Genomic DNA, 20,464 nt, shown 5'->3' with positions numbered 1-20,464 from the left:
TTGAGTGCTCACCAAGTGGAAACAAATTTGGCATTTTATGATCATTAAGGGGCCAAATATTGGCCATATCCTGAATTTATCAAAGCAAAAGTCAGCTTGTTCTAGAGTGTTGTGCCTGCTAGATTCAGCCAGCAATTGCTTGGATTAAATGCTCAGGTTGTGCAATTTATCTTAATCTCCTACTAACAAAGCCATCCCCATTGTGCTGGTAGGATTTCCCTTGTTAGTAGTGTCTTTTCTGAGCTTTCTCATTATTCTCCAGAATTTCCATTAAGAAAACAAATATATATAAAGAAACCACCTAAAAATTAGACATAACACACGGACATTCAACCCATGGGTAGCTACATAAGACAGAAATTTGAGCTGTCATTTATTGGTTTATTCAACCAAAATTTATTGAACACATACTAGGTGCATGAAACTAATGCAGCCATCTATATGATGCCAAATATATAATACATTCAGTGTTTTCTTAAAACTTCAGCTTAATTCTGATTATAAAATAGATATAGATAAAACATTTTTTTGAAATTATTTTGAGAGCTGGGTGTCTCGCCTTAAAACATAATGTCTTTAGATGACTTGTTCACTAACGAGTTATGTATAAATAAAAGGTAAGAGCTGACAATATGTATGATTGACCGGAAAGGCAGTATGGGTCATCCAGACCTCAAAGTCTACCCCAGCCTGCCCCAGCCATCTAGAGTAATGGCCAGCATTGGCTGTCCACACCAATTAAATTAAAGTGTCAGCTCACTTCCACCCTTTACAATCAATGTGTAATGCCAAAAAAATTAAACCAAGTGGTCAATAATTTTTCCCAAATTGATTCAAACTTGGTTATGTGCTTTATTGTCAAATGTTTTATTTTGAGATTAAAAAAAAAAAACAAACTACCAGACAAATCTGAAGCATTTTATTGTCAAATGTATTTCGTACTTTACGTGGGAATAATTTCTATAGAGAGCAATGTATGTAATTGTAAGTGATGAATGGAAGTGTAGAAGTGATTATGATCCATCTGTCATTGATATTTTCCTAAAGTTGAATTCATTTAAATTAACTAATTGAAAAAGAAATTGTTGTAGTTGGCTGGGGAAAACTGCAACTACAGTCATGTAGAGCAACAAGTTTCCAAGTATAAGATTAGAAGAGGAGTAGGTTGTTTGTACTAGTTTTCATTCTTGTTACAATTGTTGTTATGAGAATGGATTCATGTTGTGCCATTTTCTGTTTCTTTGACATTTTTTGTCACAAGAACAAGATATGAGAATCTCAATGGCTAGTGTTATCTATGAAAGGCAATAAACTATTCTGTTTTAACCTTTTATATGGTCTCGTTTTGATTGACTACCTCTTTCTCCTAAGTTACCAATGCTGTTAAAAGAAAAGAAGAGAAATGGTTGCCCAATCAAATGGGAGAACATTAAAAAGGTCAGAGCAGTAGACTTTGCTGCTGGCTTTCACAGCATGGATGAAACATTTTTTTTAAAAAAGAAAAAAACTTATTCTTGTGACAAAGATTGCAATAAGAATAGAAAATGTCAGATCAAGAATCTATTCATGGGACAATGATTGCAATGGGAATGAAAATAGTGCACGCTTTACCCTTTCTTTTTATAATCATAGTAAAGTAACTTCATGTGGTGCTGCTTGGGAGCTCAACTTGAGAATTCTGAAACTAGAAGAAAAAAATCAAAAGGAATAGTGCGGCATAATGTAAGAAGTATCAACATTTAAGTGACCACCCAAGGTATCGGCATGTCTCAATTACAGAATGTGGGTGGTTTTAACTTAAGGGCTGGTAAAATTGGTCTGCAGATTAGCCACATGCAGTTAAACAGGAATTGTATTTCAATACTTACATTGCTTTTGAAATATCAAACTGTGGATCTTTCTTTATTATGTAAGTCATAAAACATGTTTCTAAATACCCGTAAACTAGTAAGTCATTAACAAACACTATAGACAGACACTTAAACATTTTTTCCTGTGACTACAAATGACAAATCACTCACTTGCTTCTTTTTAAGTTCTTCCTAGAACAGAACCCTAAATTGAGACTTCCAGTGTGCTCAAATAATAATTGTAAGATATAGAATTGGGCAGTAATAGCCCTTCCCAAATTTAAAGTGAATTTGAATGAATTACTTCAATATACATGACAGTTAAGATATTATTTCTAGAGTAATAGTATAATTAGGAAATCAAGTAATATCTCAAAACTATCATGTAGAACTCCCACAATACATTTACTGAGAAACACAACCAAGTAACAAAAAGAGAATCTTTCTTTTAGCTTTCTAACTTGATAACTCATCTATTTAAATACTGGGTGTATACCTAATATTTGCAACCAGAACCATGGTCCTGGGCGCACACAATCCCATCCTGGCTCTGTGGTTTCTTACCAAGGCACTGTAATGTTTCCAACCCCCCCCCCCCCAAGGAATCACATATATTTATACTTGTATTTATGAATTTTCATTAGCCTTATACATATTGGAGGAAAAAATCAATAGCCGACTGCCTTTTAGACTTCCAAAGTCAAGGAAATTGTTGAAATTAAGATTTTTTTTTTTCTGATTCTAAATGAGTGTTTTGAACAGAGAGCAGCAGACGTATCATCCCTAACTTGAGACCACTAAATTTACTTCTTGAGAATTTGGGGTTTCTCTTCCATTTGTGGGAAGATCCTTAAAACTCAGAGCAGAATCTTAGCTTTAAGCATAAACATTAGTTCCAAAATGGTTGTCCATATGCTATATTGGTATTTACATTGCATGATATTATATAACAAAACTAGCAAACCCTGCAAGTTCTGGAACACACAGATTTGAAAAAAAAAAGCAGTAAAGTTCGGTTCAAACTCCTACATGTGTTATACTTTTGAGTTTGCCATCACAGTATGACTAAAGGAAAAAATTATTTGGCTGGAGTTTAGACAGTAGCTTTTTTGAGGAAAGGGACCCTGTTTTATTCATTCCCAGCAGTGAAACCTGGTGGTACTCAATAAATATTTTCTGAATGGATGAATTAATGGCTATGTTAATAAGACATTTGTGGTCATTGAGGGTCCAAAGCTCTAGCATGTCCCAAACTCAGATATGGTGGGGGAGCTCCAGGTGCAGCTTTTCATGGGGAACTCTCATGATGCTAGAAGTCAATGAAGCATATTTATTCATGCCTGTTTCAGGGTAGGCATTGCAAAAATCACATCAGGGAAACGGCAGTAGCTGCTGTTATTTCGAAACTAGGAATTCATGGAGATTTCTAGGTATGGTTTGAACTTTAGGACTTTTTTGTTTCAATTATATATTGTTTAAAATGTATCTATATCTATCATCTATGTATCTGTTTAAAATGTATCTGTATCTATTATCTATGTATCTATCTATGTATCCTTGTGTCTATCTATCTATCTATGAATGACCCAAGGTATTATTTGACCCAATGTAATTGTACATGTCTACAGGGTACAGGAATTTTAGGATTTTTGGAACAGCCTTTTCTACCTCCCTCAGGATGATTACAACATGCTACAGAAGAGCCTGAGAACTAAGATCCCAAGTCTGTTAAAATGTGAGTATCCTGGGGATGGTTGACACCCAACACCCTAAGCACCCAGAGAATCTTGACAACAATAAAAATGTTTTCCAATGACGTGAAAGAGATTTTGACATGATCTGGAATTATTACTTACGAACTTGGTGTGAACTCACTTACCACGCCCTGTGCTGTAAATAGGCTTTAAGGGAGACACAGAAGACACCCAAAGGTGAGAGTCTGAGAATAAAGTGGGAATGTTGAAACAGTCTTCCTATTCACTATGTTGGGGGAACACAGGCACACTCAATGTATCTTGTTAGAGTTATTAGGATTAATGAAAGTGACTTTCTTTCATAAACCTTTACTGGGATCCAGTGCCAATACATTTTTAAAAATAGAGTTTTATTTTCTCTTTCCTGGTTGGTGTTTTTTGCCTTGACTAACTTCTACCTGAAGCACCTAAAGCACTCAGTATTAATAGCTCCTTGAAGAAAAAAGAGATAATTTGGTTACAGAATCTTCCTTTCTTCTCCACCAGGTCTAGTCTCTACTGTCAACCACTGACCCAAAAGTGCTTAAAACCAGAATCTAATATATGCTTTCGCTCATCATTTAAAATCTTTCTGCTCTACTAGGGAGAAACATTTTTCTCTCATAGCCTTACTAACTGCTGAAAAGAGCATTTTTATTCTTAATTTATGTTCTGAAAGCATGTCAGCTTTTGTCTCTGTCATTTAGAAGCTACGATTCACAAACATGGGTGAGTTCATTAGCTGCCAAGGTTCGGATGGCTGTTGGGGTGGCCCTTGGTTTGATGTAAAAGCACAAGTGCCTATAATATCCTGAGAGCCAGCAGAATGTTTTTCAGCTGCATAAAAGAGATTTTGATACGATCTGGAATTCTTTGGCTAACTGGAGACCAAATTGCATTCAATGTCTTAAAAGCCAGTATGAATGATTACAGAACATCCATTTCATTAGCAGATGGTCATTTGTTTTCACTTTCTGCTTAATTTAATGTAAATATTCAAATTGACCTTTGTTTTTCCACAGTCTTACAGACTGTCCTTGAAATATCATGTCAGAGAATCTGGTTTATAGGGTAGCTTTTCAGAACAGTAATTCTTGCTTTTAAAGGATCTCAATTTTATTTAAAAAATGTAAAATCACTTTATAATGATTTAATTCTATATCAGTGAACACTGATGAAAAATGTAAAATTTGTAAGAGTAAAGGCCACATTACATGTAATCACGGAAAGAAGCAGTGATTGATGGCAGAAATGCACAATGATCTTCCTTTCATGGATATCGTTTTGAGAAATTTTGAACTGGATATAAATTAACGGTTTGGCTTTACGTTTTCAGATTGGGGGAATATTCATTACAAACTCATCAGAATAAAGAAGAAAAAATGTTTTTCTACCTACTGTCTACTTTCTTCAATTCAGCTAAAGAATTGACCTAGTTATCCTTTTGGCTGAACTGTGGCTTGGGAGGTAGTGCATATTTTGTTTCAGAGAGTCTTGATTTGTTGAGAAATATAGATGTCCATTAATTTAGCTTGGTTCAAATGTAGAAACCCACTTGATAAGACCCATGATAGTTGACATACAGCTTCTGCTTGTATATGGTCAGTAATATGGAATTATTTACTTTTCAAATAAATCCATTTTATTTTTAATAACTCTTACTGTAGAATATTCTTCTTTTTAAAATCAAACTCGAAACTGCTTCTCTGAAATTTCCAACCTTTGCATTTGGTTCTGCTTTCTGGAACATCATTGAATAAACTGCATTTCACTTGGAGACTATTCATATATGTGGCATGCTGATTTTTCAAATCAAATATTCCAAGCTTCTTCAGCAGTTCCTCATATGTAATGGTCGAGGGATTTGCCTTTTTTGCCCCTCTTTTGATGTCTTCTAGATTGCCAAATGTCTTTCCTATGGAATACTTGGCAGAACTAAAAATGTATCTAAATGTGATCTGAATAATAAAAAATAGAATGGATCTCTCACCTCTTAATATGCAAGCCATAATTTATTTATTTATTTATTTTTAAATTATACTTTAAGTTCTGGGATACATGTGCAGAATGTGCAGGTTTGTAGCATAGGTGTACACGTGCCATGGTGGTTTGCTGCACCCATCAAACCATTATCTACATTAGGTATTTCTCCTAATACTGTCTCTCCCCTAGCCCTCCACCCACTGACAGGCCCCGGTGTGTGATGTTCCCCTCCCTGTGTCCATGTGTTCTCATTGTTCAGCTCCCACTTATGAATAAGAACATGTGGTGTTTGGTTTTCTGTTCTTGTGTTTGTTTGCTGAGAATGATGGTTTCCAACTTCATCCATGTCCCTGCAGAGGACATGAACTCATCCTTTTTTATGGTTGCATAGTATTCCATGGTGTATATGTAGCACATTTTCTTTATCCAGTCTATCATTGATGGGCATTTGGTTCCAAGTCTTTGCTGTTGTGAACAGTGTTGCAATAAACATACGTGTGCATGTGTCTTTATAGTAGAATGATTTATAATCCTTTGGGTATATACTCAGTAATGGGATCACTGGGTCAAATGGTATTTTTCTGCTTCTAGATCCTTGAGGAATCACCACACAGTCTTCCACAATGGTTGAACTAATTTACACTCCCACCAACAGTGTAAAAGCGATACTATTTCTCCATATCCTTTCCAGCATCTGTTGTTTCCTGACTTTTTAATAATTGCCACTTCTTATAATGTAGCCTAGAATACCTTGTGCTTTTCAGCACTTACTAATTGAACTCATGATAATCTAAAATTCCAGGTATTTTCCATGAAGAACTCTGACAAATGAATACCTCTCCCTTCTATTCTGGTGCAAACACTTGAAGGGGAAATAATTAAAGATTGTTAATATTTTAATAAGGTGATAAAAATCATCACAGTATTTTTTGGAACTGGATTGACTTTAGAAGTCATCTAGTATGATCCTTAAATTTTACAGATGATAAATTTGAGAGTCCAGAGAAAATAAGCACACTGGCCAGAATATTTGACCGTGTGTGTTGAGACAGGGCCAGGCCCCCAATTCTTCAATTTACTTGACAGCAGAAATACTGTTTAATAACTTCATAACGAAGACAGAAAAGGCATTGGTTATTGAGCATTGGTAAAGCAAACTGGCTGAACCCACTGGCTAATTTTAACAACTGTCATCTGCAAATTAATTTCAGGAAGTTATATCCAGCTAGAGATTTGAACTGTGAAAGGCCGCTTGACATTTCTTTAAGGTGAAAGTGTAGAATTATTTTATTGCCTTCCAAGTCCTCAGCCGCTGGCCGTAGTAGGGTCTCAATGGGATTATGTTGTTCTATCATTTTCCTCCTAGTTCTATTTGTTTCAAGTTGCAAAAGGACAGGATAGCAGAAAAAGATGCAGTAGAATTAGGAACAGGAAACCGCAGACAAGAAACTGTTTATTTATCTTGCTCCCTGGCAGTTATTCCTCCTCTAACAGTGAGAGAGGAGCGAGGCTCGTTTCTGTCAGATAAGCGGCAAGAGGTGCTTTGATGATGGGTTAGCGTGAAGATGGAGTACAGACTACCTGCAAATGTAGAATTTATTTCAAGGAAAAGACAATTTCAGGATTAATGAGAAAAGTATAGAATTTTCCTCTAGGTTGTTATTAGTGGGAGGCTGAGAAGTGCCACACGGTTGGTCACAAGCCTCTCTGCATAACCCTGTGGAATGGAGGCTGCTCACAGTCTGATTCAGTAGGCTTGGGGAAGTTCCAGTGCTTTTAGAATTGCTTCTCAAGTTACCGCAATGCACTGTTAAGGTTCACAATCACTGATAAAATAGTTAAGAGCCTGGGCTGTGTATGTAGTTGATCTGCTGATTTGAATCTGAGCTGATCTCTTATTAACTATATGTCTTGAGTTGTGCCCTCTAAGCTCAGTTTTCTCATATGTAAAATGCAAGTGATATTGGGAAACTATTATTATTATGAGCCAGCTTCGTAAGGTTGTTATGATGATTAAATAAACTTATAGGCAAAGTACTTGGTAGAGTAAAGATACTCAGTAAACATCCGATGCCTACTGGTATCCTGAGCATTTATTTAGAAGTGCCTCTAAAATGCAATCTTCGTAAATATGATACTGTTCAGATATTATGACAAATACATATCACACACGTATATACATAATACAATTTAAAAATTGGAATGTGAACAGCAAAATGTGAGAACTGGCTGGAAAGGGCTGGATTTGCAAACAAGATGTAGTGTATCGCAGGACCAGAAAGGACTCAAGTGTGTCCCTGCTGTTAAAGAATAGTTTGAAATTCTTTACAAACTATAAGATATTGGATTAAGGGAAAAGATAAAGAATTCCAGCTGGTTAATACACATTGAATGCCTTTGTATCCTGTTATTTTATTTAATTCTCAGAACCAATTATTTATGAAGTCAATACTGATATTATTTGATTTCAAACTGAGAAGTCAGGGCTTGGAGTGGTTAAATAATTTGTAAGATATATTGTTAGTAAGTGATGAAGACTCTCAAACATATGGACTGTATAGTAATTGCCATCTAGACCACAAAGTAATGACTGAAGACCTTCTACCACCTAATGGCAGAATATCCAAATTGCAGGTTTTGTTTATTTGAGGGTTGAAGAAATTTCACATTTAAAATTTTAGCAGAAATCTAAGATTCTGCAGGGTGTGAACAGAACTTGAGTCAATATTTGTCACCACACCAACAAATTTGACTAGGAGGTATCATACCATATTTTAGAATATGTAACATTGTTTAGTGCTCAGAAAAACATGAGTTGGGACTTCGTCACTTTTGGGATCTTGTGCCAACTCTGACCTCTGTGAGCAAGCTTTATGTCTTATATAAAATAGGGACAAAGTTTTATACTCTTCAAGCTCCTTTATGCATTAGAAATAATACACATTGAAATAATTTGGCACAGTTCCTGGCACATACAAGATGCTTAGTAAATGATAATGCACTTGCTTCCGGTGCACACTTCACTTACCTAAAAGCAACTATTCAGAGGGAAAGAGAGGAAGAAGAGGAGAAGAAATGGGGAAGGGAAGAGGGATGAGGATGGAGAGGGAGAGATTTTTAACAGAGAAAGAAGCCTCTAGACCAAAAGCAGAGAGATAGGGAAAAAGTTAACAAATGGGCTGGGCACTCTTGGTGGCTCACACCTGTGATCTCAGCACTTTGGGAGGTCGAGGCAGGTGGATCACCTGAGGTCAGGAGCTCGAGACCAGCCTGACCAACATGGTGAAACCCCATCTCCAGTAAAAATACAAAAATTAGCCGGGCATGGTGGTGCATGTCTGTAGTCTCAGCTACTCAGGAGGTTGAGGCAGGTGAATCACTTGAACCCAGGAAACGGTGGTTGTAGTGAGCTGACATTGCACCACTGCACTCCAGTCTGGGCCGTAGAGCAAGACTCCGCCTTAAAAAAACAAAAAACAAAACATCAACAAAAAAGTTAATAAATGCTCGATTGGAACTCCTAAGTGTCAATTTCTAGACATTAAAATGTGATTTAAATGGTTTTATGGGGACAATTTTGACTTAATTTCCCTTTAAACATTGACTAGAAAACTAAAAATTGAATGTGTTTTACTCTACGGTCAGTAGTAGTATTATAACAGAATAATAATATTCTAAATGTGTTGCTCTATTTTAAAGGTATTGATGAGGATTCAGTAAGGTAAGATTGAAAACTTAAAATGCCTTGCCAATAATTGGCGCTTTAAAATGCGAGTTCTCTTCCCGTTGTTGCAGGCATGTCCCCTTGAAATTTCAGTGAAGTGTGACACCGTGAGAATCTTCACACGGGCCCCTGAATCATAATTTAGAAAACTTAGGTTTTTTTTACTCCCATAGAAGGTTGAGAACTTCCTGTGAAATGATTTGATTATTTGTTTTCACAGAGCATTAAAACAGAGTGTTTTTCTTAGTGATTACAGACTTAATATGGAGGTAGATGGGTTTTGTAATTTTTATTGAAATACAGAAAATTTTAAATTACATATCTTAATATTCTTCAAATCAAAAACTAGTTGTGATCTTTCCTTATTTTAGTACTTTTTTTGTTGTTGATGTTGTTGGCAACAGTGTCTCGCTCTGTTGCCCAGGCTGCAGTGCAATGGTGCGATCTTGGCTCACTGCAACCTCTACCTCCCAGGTTCTAACACTTCTTGTGCCTCAGCCTCCCGAGTAGCTGGGACTACAAGTATGTGCCGCCATGCCTGGCTAATTTTTGTATTTTCAATAGAGACAGGGTTTCACCATTTTGGCCAGGCTGGTCTTGAACTCCTGACCTCAGGTGATCGACCCACCTCGGCCTCCCAAAGTGCTGGGATTATAGGTGTGAGCCACTGGGCCCGGCCCATTTTAGTCTACCTTTAAGACCTATATCTGTCTTCCACTCCCCAAGTTTTTTTTGGTCTAAATTTGTTATCATTTTGATTCATTTGACATTTCGCATAAAAATATATCCATATATATATATAACAGACATTTAAAGTTTGGTTCAATGATAGGATAATCATCTACCCTTTTACCTGTTCTCCTAGGAGATTCTTGCAAGCCTGAGGTGTCTAAGCCCTGTAGGCTAACCTTGAATGTCAACTGTTAATTTTTCCACCTTCAGCTTTTCTAGAAGGCATGGATGACAGCTGACCAGAGAGTTTTATTGAACCTGACCATTGATGTCACATGAGTTATAGGGAGGATGTCTTTTCACCTTTACTCAGGCATTCCTTAGCATAGACACACAATAATATAAGGAGTAACCCAAACACTTCTTCATGTGAAAAGTTGAGAGTGTCGGCCAGGCGTGGTGGCTCACGCCTGTAATCCCAGCACTTTGGGAGGCCAGGGAGGGTGGATCATGAGGTCAAGAGTTCAAGACCAACCTGGCCAAGATGGTGAAACCCTGTCTCTACTGAGAAAAAAAAAAAAATTTGCTGCGTGTGGTGGCAGGCACATGTAATCCCACTTATTCGGGAGGCTGAGGCAGGAGAATCACTTGAACTTGGAGGGCAGAGGTTGCAGTGATCCAAGATCACACCACTGCACTCCAGCCTGGGTGAGACAGAGTGAGACTCCATCTCAAATAATAAAATGAAATAAAATAAAAAAGAACAGTTGAGAGTGTCATTGAGGTCGTCATTGCTTTGCTCTGTCATCAACATTTAATAAACAGATCACTCCTACAAGAGTTGCATTGCAAAATGGTAACTCCATCCACCTAAACAAGATACATTCAGATACATCTATCATGTCACAGACTAGAGATGTTAAAATGATTATGACTGTACTGAGGTATTGATATTACTGGAGATGTACACAGCAGGAGGCATTATCTAGTTTCATGATCTACCTGAAATGCAAAACAAAAAGGCCTTTTTTCTGAAGGCACCTGCTGAAATCCTTCTCTTCCCTTACTCTGCGGTTTAAGTGACAATTCTTCCAAGAAGTCTTTATGAGATCCTTCAGGCACAATTAACTGTTCCCTTCTCCAAATTCTCTGGTATTTATTAGAGTCTGTCTGCTATCAAACTATCAAACTTTGCTATGTGTCTGTCTTGTGTATTCACCATGGGAACTAGCATGTTGAACGGAGTAATTACAGGAATAAAATATCTTTCCAGTTCGAGCCTCTTTCTGGCTGTTGTGCTCAGTGATTTCCCATCTCTCCTACTCTATGTAAGCTGCTCCATACTGTACCCGGTGTGTTCTACCTAGGAACCAGGACAGAAATCTCTCATCTTTTCTTTCTTGCTGACTACCACGGAAAACATGTTGGTTGAAAGGGTCATCTGCTTATTATTGTTAAGAAACACACAGGAGATAATAACAGGAAACTATTCCGAAGAATGAAGACGGTACAGAGATTTAAGGTGCTTTTCCAGGTTCTTATGGTCATGCTGCCTGGTTTATAGTTTCTGACTAGTTTTTCTTTTTCTTTTAAATTTCCTTTCCTATCCCCTTTCCCCCGCTTCATTCCCTCCCTCCCTCTCTTACTCTGTCTCTTTCACTGGCATGCAGATTCCTGCTGCTCTTTATTTAGAGTGTGTGCTGCACCTCATTATAGTTCCCTTTCCTCGGCCACTGCTTTCTTTCTTTATATCTTTCTCAGAGCCTTTTCCATAGAGGATACTACAGCAGAGAAGAAACATCCACTCATGTATTTCCTTGTCTCAGGGTGTTAATTTTTATATCCGAAACCTCTAAGTTGACCTCAGACCTATTATTCTCTTCTTGGTCCAACCCTGTTATTTATTTATCTATTTATTAGCACCCAAGCTATTTCAAAGATAAATAAAACATGGTCCTTATTATTATCAAATAATAACTTGTCTTCTATTTGGATAAAGTTCTAGGTTCAAAATATTGCAATATTTTGTTATAAGTTCCAAAAGGAAGATGCATTAGGTAGACTTTGTGCAAAGGCAATTCTATGGAGATAGGATAGTTAAAAAGCAAAAACAAAAACAAATAGTGCTGAAACAATTAGATCCCAACAAACAAAAAATGATTCTGAGCCCTGATTTATACCACATATAAAGGTTAATTCAAAATACACCATAGCTCTATATGTAAGATACGAAACTAAAAAATTTACAACAGATAAATACACTAACCTCATTAGTTATTAGGGAAATGCAAATTAAAACCATAATGAGACATCACTTCACACCCACTAGAATGACTATAATGAAAAAGATAAGAAAAAGTTTTGGCAAATGTGGAGAATTCAGACCTTTCAAATATTACTGGTTGGAATGTACAATGGCACAGCTACTTGCAAAACAGTTTAGCTGTTTCTTGAAAAGTTAAGCAAAACATATAGTTACCATATGATCCAGCCATTCCACTCTTAGATATTTACCCAAGAGAAATGAAAGCATGTGTCTACACAAAGACTTGCATGTAAAAGTTCAGAGCAGTTTTATTTTAAGAGCTCTGAACTGGAAACAACCCAGAATCCATCAAATCCTAGTCTGCTTGTGAGGAAAGACGCAGTCTCCCCAGCTCGCATTTTCTTTCTTGATACTGAAGACAGGCACACTGACCATTTGTATTTTTTAATTTTTTGTTGTTAATCATTATGCAGAACTTTCAAAGGATAACAAACACAAAAATCACAAGACTGGAAGCAAGGCTACCAACCCTGAAAAATGTTATTTGTGCTGGTTTTATTCTACTCTTGTACTAGCTGGTACAAGAGATCTGGATACTACTAACCAATTTTACTCACCTACCTTTATTCCTGAGGATGAGGCTTACCAAATCTCTTTCTGAGTGTTCTTTCCTACCCTTTTAAAAACAAAGCTTGCTTTCCTAAAGATTCAAAGAGATTAAATGAAGGCATGTTGCACATTTCACCTTTTCTCATGTAGCCTAATTTAGACCACTAAGCACCTTTCAACTGGATGACACTCAGCCTAGGATATTTTTTCAAAACCTCAAACACAAATAAGCACTCAGTTTCTACTTTTCTGAACTGCTCATTTGTTTTTCGCATTATTAAGACAATGGGTACAATAGAAATTAGAAAAACAAGCACAAAGAAGAAAAAGAAACCCATCTATATATTACAAGGCAAATTAATAGTTTGGTACATTTATATACATAGCCTACAGTTGTAATTGGAATAAAACTGTAAGTATGGCTTTATAAGGCTTGTTCCACTTATATGTTAAGTATTCTGCAATATGACTAAATAATTTGGAACATATAGCTATTGTGGCTACAGAGTATTCCATTGTGTGGATTTACTATAAATTTAACTACCTCTCTTACTATTGGAAGTTAAATTTGTTCTAATTATTCAGTCTTACAAAGAATACCTCAGTGAAAATCTTTTTACACTTTTATCCCCATTTCTGATTGCTAATTTTAGTTAAGTACCTAGAAATGGAATTTCTCAATCAAATAGTCAAATATAATTTTTTTTTTTTAAAGAACATGTAATAAAATCACTGACCAGAAAGGTTACATCAGTTTAAGAGAGTTTCTGACACAAATCCTGGCTGGCTTCCTTCTGTGGCTTTATCGGGTTTCCAGATCTGAATTTAACAAACACTCCACACCAGGATGTAAGCAAGACAATCCACTGAGTAAAGGAAATAACACGTTGCCAAGAACTTCTATTCCCACATCTTAAAGGTCTCATTGTTTTTAGTGCTTTTTTAAAAAAATAGTTACAGAAACAGTGTCAAACATTTTTGTATACTTTTTACCCAGCTTCTCCAAGTGTTAACACATTACATAACTATTAGTACAGGTAACCAGACCAGGAAATTAACATTGATACAATACTATGAATTCATTTGAAGACCATATTCAAATGTTGCACATTGTCCCACTGGTGTCCTTTCTCTGGTCCAAGATCCAATCCAGGATCTCACGTTTAACCATCATGACTCCCTCTTTGTCTCCACTCTGGGAAAGATTGTGGGTTTGCATCTTTTATGAACTTGACATTTTTCAGTCATATTGGCCAGGTGTTTTGCAGACTGTTCTCTAATTTGAGTTTGTGTGGTGTTTTCTTTTGATTAAATTTAAGGGATACATTTTTAGCAGGAGCACTACAGAAGTGATATTGCCTCTTTCTTGATGCATCTTATCAAAAAGCATGTGATAATGATATCTATAGCCCACTCATGTTCATGTTCATGTTGAATATTTGCTTAAGGTGCTGTCTGCCTGGTTTCCCCATCTCCATCATGAAATTTTTATTTTATACTTTGTAATTGATACATACCTTGTGAGGAGATATGTTAGAATTTCATCCTTTAACATTTTCATTTTTTTGTATCTTTTATAATGTATATACTTTATCAGTTCAATACTGTTGGTATATAACTTATAAACAACTGATCAATGCACATATGGAGGGTAAATGCTCTAACAACTTTTGTTAAGTTTACCTAGGCAAAAACATTTTGGAAACAACTGTTCTCGACAATTTATGTTCCTTCCTTACCCTTTAAACTTGATCCCCCATTCCTTCTTACAAGAAACCTTCTATGGTAGCTGACTCTATCCTGTTGTAACTTTTTCCTTATCTACATTTTATACTGTGCCAGATCTGTACATGTTTGCAACAGTTTGCTAGTTTTTAAAGCACTCTTCATTTTTTCTCACACTTCAGTGTCATGCATCCTATCTAGATTCTAAGCTGGTCAAAGACAGGGATCATATATATTATATTTGCTACTAGGCTAAGTCCTCTGAGGGTAGTATCTGTGCTTGGTTTATTTCTGTACCTTCCATAATATGAACATAATGCCTTGCACATAAAAGCCTCTCAATTAGCCTTTGTTTATTGACTGCGTGAGAGGATAAACATCTGGTACAATGTTTGCATAGTGAGGAAACACAATTACTTTGGTTCAATGACTGTGGCAGACACTCTTGGGTGGCTAACCAAGCCTCTATTTCCAACTTCTTTCTCGCCAACTTCCAGTTAGTGTCGGGCCCATGACATAGTTTTAGCTAATGAAAGAGAAGGGGAAATCTGATGTGTAGTTCTGGGAACAGCTTTTATTTTCCTCGTAAATGTACTGTTGCTTCTTCCTGCTCCTGGCTTCAAATGTAGAGGTAGTGGCCGGCTGCAGCCTCCTGAAGACCATGAAGGAGAGAACAAGAGAAAAGCAGGGAGATTGTTCTTTTCATCTTAACACTGAGGAAGCAAAACCAAGAACAAGCTACTTTTGAACATCTTCTGTGTGAAAAAATAAATCCATATTGGCGTAAGGCATTATATGTGGATTTCTGCCTTCCTGTTTAGCTAAAGTATTTCTGACTTAACCTCAATAGGCCAGAAAAGCAAGAATTATTCTTTGATTGATTTGAAAAGGCTTCGTTGAGAATGAGAATTTCATGATCATTTTTTATAGCAGAAGAAATGGCCTGGGGTACTTGAATTAAAAGAAATAGAAATTCCCATAGATACGGTACTGCTTTGAATGTGATCTGGAGATGGAGATAGAATGAGCAAAATAAAAAGAGCTAATTGCTGGGCTATGCCGATGGGTGGCGGGTTGTGGGGTAACCAGAGATGGGACAGACGCAGACCCCCAGGAGGGCTTTGAGAGCTGGCAGCGTGAGGGAAAACTCATAATGCTACAAGGAAAGGTAGGAATTAGGTAAAGATAATGCAGCAGGCAGGTCAGAAACAGGGCTACACTTACGAAAATGGAAAACTGAAGAGGCCACCAGAGATGTGATGAAATGCGGAGCAGCGGGAGGTAGCAGATAGCTCAGGATGGAGAAGCTCAGAGGTAGGAGTTCAAACCTCACTCCTGCTATGTCCTAGGTGAGCGTGCTGACCAGTTCATACACTTTCACAAGCGCATGTATTGTGCAACAGTCATAGAAGAGGGTTTATTATTTTGTGAGGCGTATACCTCAAGAGAGGTATGAAACAACCGCTCCAATGGGAAATGGTAGAAAGTAGTAAACACATGACATTTGTTGATACCAAACTGTCGCTTGGCTTGAGTGTGATTTTGTGCCACATGTTCTCTATCAATATGGAAGAGAATTCTTGGCAAAGCGTTTTGTCCCTGTGACCAAGGCTCAGCCAGTGGAAGGGATGGCTTCCAATATGATGGTGGGCCTCAAGGCTCAGGGTCTCTGATGTGCTTGGGTTTCAGTGGTCCCACATACAAACTTCTGGCACTCTGCTCAATTTCAGAGGCAAAGGCAGGAAAGTTTGATGCAAACAATCTTAGCAGTTTAAATCCCTAATAGTTTTCAAGCCAATAGTAGTTAATGAATGTTACATTTTTGTCTTTTCACCTATTTTAATTGGGGGACCTTCTGCAAAATGCTATTTTGGGTTCTAGCACATTCACAAGTAGGGGTTACTACTCAAAGCCAAACTCATTCAGCCAACAGCACTAAAAATATTCTTGGTTTCTGCCAGTCAATTTTCTTCTATTTTCACAATTAGTGGTTCTGCCTGGAAACTGCCTGCCAACATGCAAATCTCGTCCAAGGGCTGATGGAAATTTGAGAATGTGCTAAGCTGTGTAAGGTTTAAGAGCAACATTATTCATTCACTATTTGAAATATTTAAACAAATGTAAATCAAAAAAGGGGATGAAATCTCATTATAAGAAATGAATGGCTGCTTTCCACTCTTTCTACAATAGTCTTGATACCATTTACATACCATTTGTAATATTAATATTATTGTAGTAAAATAAATCACATCTTTCACTTTTACATTTTTAATTACATTTTACTGCATTTGTTCTTTTGTTTATAGTTAACTAATAAAATATTTATTACATCTTACATATATGGTGGTGTTTCTGTATTTTAATCAGATTTTACACATAATCTTTTCTCTCTCTTTTAGTATCTTTTTTATGACCCTACACACCACAGGATGTTGTTTTGTGGAAAACCTCATTATTTTTTAATGCATGGCTATTTATTAATGTATTGTGTCTATAACACACTATGCATTTCCTTGAATTGATGAATACATTTACATCCACTTGAGAATAAAAATTCCCTTAAGGGCCAATCTCACATTTCTCTCGCTGTGCTGCCAGAAGCCTATACTGATTGTTTTTCTTATTTTGTTGAGAAGTGGAAAGTGAAAAGGAGAGAAAAAGATGGAGAAAAAAAGGGATACAATAATCAGTATTTTTAAATTTCATTTTCCGGAAAACCTTTCTGCTGAGGTAAAAAATTAATGCCTCATTGCAAAATGGAATTTTTTAGAGCATGCAAATTAATTTACCCTTTGCAGAATCTTATATTTGATATGCATTTTATGTTGAACAATTGATCTGCTGTTTCTCAAGTTATTTTCCATTGTATTTGTTGAATTATCCCCTCTACTGCTTCACTATGTTGCACTTAGAGGATTAGATATTAATTGAATGCTGAGTGAAGAACACAGTTAGCTAGAATAGCAGGTACCACTGAAGATAATTTTAAGCTGCAATAAACAAAAGACTTTTTCTTATTTAAAGCTCTGCTATTAACCATGAGTCCTACTCCTTAAAAGTCAGAGAGTCTATGTAACCTGACAGACCAGGTTAGAGAGAAACAATACTTCCCTCCAGGTGTGAAGAGCTGGACACAGCAGCCCAGTTAATTCATCCACTATTTGCACTATTTGTGAATTACCCTGGGGCTTCCTGGGTGTGGGCCCTGGGCATGCATCATGCTAAGCACTCTTCCCCACGATCTTGGAAATCTTGTAGGGACACTTGTCCGGACTCAGTTTTGGAAATAGTACAGAAAAGTGGCTAACATAAATGACTAGAAGACCAGAGGATTTGACGTCAGCAGAATTCTCCTTTGCTCCGGTGAATGTGAGCCAGGTTTAAAGGGAGGAAAGTGAAAGAATGGGGAGCACGACTGAAACTCTATTTTCTACAGAAAGCGTTATTTTGAATGGTGCAGAGAGAAAACATGATACAGGCAGAAAAGTGTCCCTCTGTCATTTTCTCCCTCCTGCCCCACTATACAGCTTTGCTTGACATCATCAATTGCCTGCACACTCACAGTGCTCTTGGAGGCGTTTCCATGATGACTCTCTATATTTTAAATGCTTCTCTGTTTCCAAGAATTAAATTTAATTTTCATATGGTTCGAAGAGGCTACTGAGCAGGAAATTTATTGTGACCTTTAATTTCAAAAAGGAGTCACAAAAAAAAATTGTGACTATGTGTTCAGCAAATAAGAATGTGAAATGCTTTCTAAGAGAATGTACTAGAAGGAAGTGTTTCCACCTAGTCACAGAGAGACACCACGTTTCTCCATCTTCTGAATAAATCAGACACACGTGCCTCCATGTGGCCTGGATGCAGGACCTCTTTGGCAATTAGGGGCACTCTTGATAGTCTCTTACAAGCTGTGGGAGATAGTCCGGGAGCAATTAGGTATCAGCAGCTTTTCAGGCATCACACTGACATATCACTGGCTTAGGGATGCTCTCAGAGGTCTAAATTAACACCCTTGTCACCTCTCTGCTCTCCTAGAGCCTAAGCAATGGGGAGATTTTTTTTTTTAATTTTTATTTTTTAATGATTGGCTAAGCACATATTTAAAGGTAATTATTCCTAGTTTTCTCAAAGATCTAGCAGCAAGTTAGATCTATGGGTCAAATGATATTGTTCATTTGCTATTAAGTTATTCAAATTCTCAGAGCCTCAGTTTCCTCATGCTAAAATGGGAACACAAAAATAAAGTCTTCACAAATGTTAACTGCCAATAACAAACACTTCTGAGACTACTTAAATGCTAAATATCTTATTTCTCTCTCTCTCTCTCTCTCTCTCTCTCTCTCTCCTTTTTTTGGGTTGTTGTTTTTGACAGCATCTTGTTCTTTTGTCCAAACTGGAGTGCGGTAGTGTGATTATGGCTCACTGCAATTGCACAATTTTAAATGTTTAAGAGACAGGGTCTTGCCATGTTGCCCAGGCTGGTCTCGAACTCCTGGCCTCAAGAGATCCTCCTGCCTCAGGCTCTCAAAGTTCCAGGATTACAGGCCCTGAACCATTGTGCCTGGCCCTCATTCCGTTTCTTTGTTCCTTCCATTTGTCCTCTGCCCGGCCTTATCCATGTACTCTAGTTTCCTACAAAAATTGTGCCTTGACACTGCTTCTGACATTTCTCCTTCTCCTTTAATGGAATCCCTTGAGTTCTTTGAAGATGAGCCTAAGCTCTCACTCTCACGTACCTTTGGCTTCTGTTCACCTCACAGGGCTATATGCTTAACACTAATCATTGAAACAAAATGGGCCTTCTTGTAATGTTGATTTGTTCTTTGTGTCTTTGTTCTCTTCTGTACTCAGAAATTAGCTTTTCACTTTCTAATTTGGTGGTGGATTCTGTACAATTAATCTCTGCAGCATTTCCAACACCAGCTGGCCCATCTTCCTTCCATCCTCTCTGTGGGTCCTGAACATGGCGATCCTTCTCTCCTCTCCCTGTTCTGGTGGATACTACCTGTTCATGGAAGTTTTCGCATTTTCCCACCGGGAGTAGAAACTGGGTTTTTGTCCCTCAGGGCATGGGATGCTTTTAATAATTTGCAATTACATACATATTTGTCTTTTTTGTTTAATGACTTTCCGCCAGGAAACATTTCCATGTGGCTGCTGCTGTTGTTGTTCACTATTAGAAAGGTAGCCTAACTCATCTTCTCCCCACCTATGATCCTCATTGGTCATAAAGCAGATAGTACCATTCTTCACACATAGATACTGGTGCATAAAGGTACCCAAGAAATGAATTAATAAATTGACTGTGTATACATACATAGTTATTACATTGTGTGTGTGTGTGTGTGTGTGTGTGTGTGTATAATTATTCACATGCTTTTGAGAATTAATATTTTGTTTCTCTTTATTTTTCACTGGGACTACTGGAAGATTCCCCAAAGCTCTTTAATGTCTCACAGCAGGCCACTGTTTACATGCCTGTCTGAATCGTGTGCTTAAATAAAAGTGAGGTGATGCAATTTTCTTGCCCCAAATTTACTAAGCTTCATTTCACTGCTTTCAGATTTAAGTGTTCACTCTTAAACATAAACTTCTAGACTTCTCAAAATCGCACTCCTCCTACCTTTCCAGGCTCCTCGCCCTAAGTCAACACCACACAGTGGTCCTCTGGCTGTGAGCACGTGGTTTCGACAGCTCCGATTCTCTGTGCCTGCTGTCCCCTCTTTCCCAGGCTTCCTCTCACCCCTCGTTTCCACTTACTCTCTGACATGCCTTGAGATTTTATTTCCTCTGTGGGTCTTTTCCCGTAGCCTCTCTGTGTGATAACACTGTTGTAGACTTCTGTGATTTAGTGTTTATTGAGCACATCTTTGTTTTCTGTGCAGTGCTGTATGATTGG

At 37.3% G+C, this 20,464-nt stretch overlaps 1 long non-coding RNA gene across 1 annotated transcript in view; it reads left to right on the top strand.

The window, feature by feature from the left end:
* The first annotated feature begins 2,549 nt into the window (after positions 1-2,549).
* The window catches only part of LOC105482237 (uncharacterized), a 45,668-nt gene continuing 27,753 nt past the window's right edge, over positions 2,550-20,464 (top strand). Inside the window, exon 1 of the long non-coding RNA XR_987483.3 lies at positions 2,550-3,585. This is a non-coding gene — a long non-coding RNA (uncharacterized lncRNA). The remainder of the gene's footprint in view (positions 3,586-20,464) is intronic.

This window comes from Macaca nemestrina, chromosome 8 (assembly GCF_043159975.1).
Source record: "Macaca nemestrina isolate mMacNem1 chromosome 8, mMacNem.hap1, whole genome shotgun sequence".
NCBI lineage: Eukaryota > Metazoa > Chordata > Mammalia > Primates > Cercopithecidae > Macaca > Macaca nemestrina.
The sequence above is the reverse complement of the archived record's forward strand: the minus strand, read 5'-3'. Positions and strand labels throughout refer to the sequence as shown.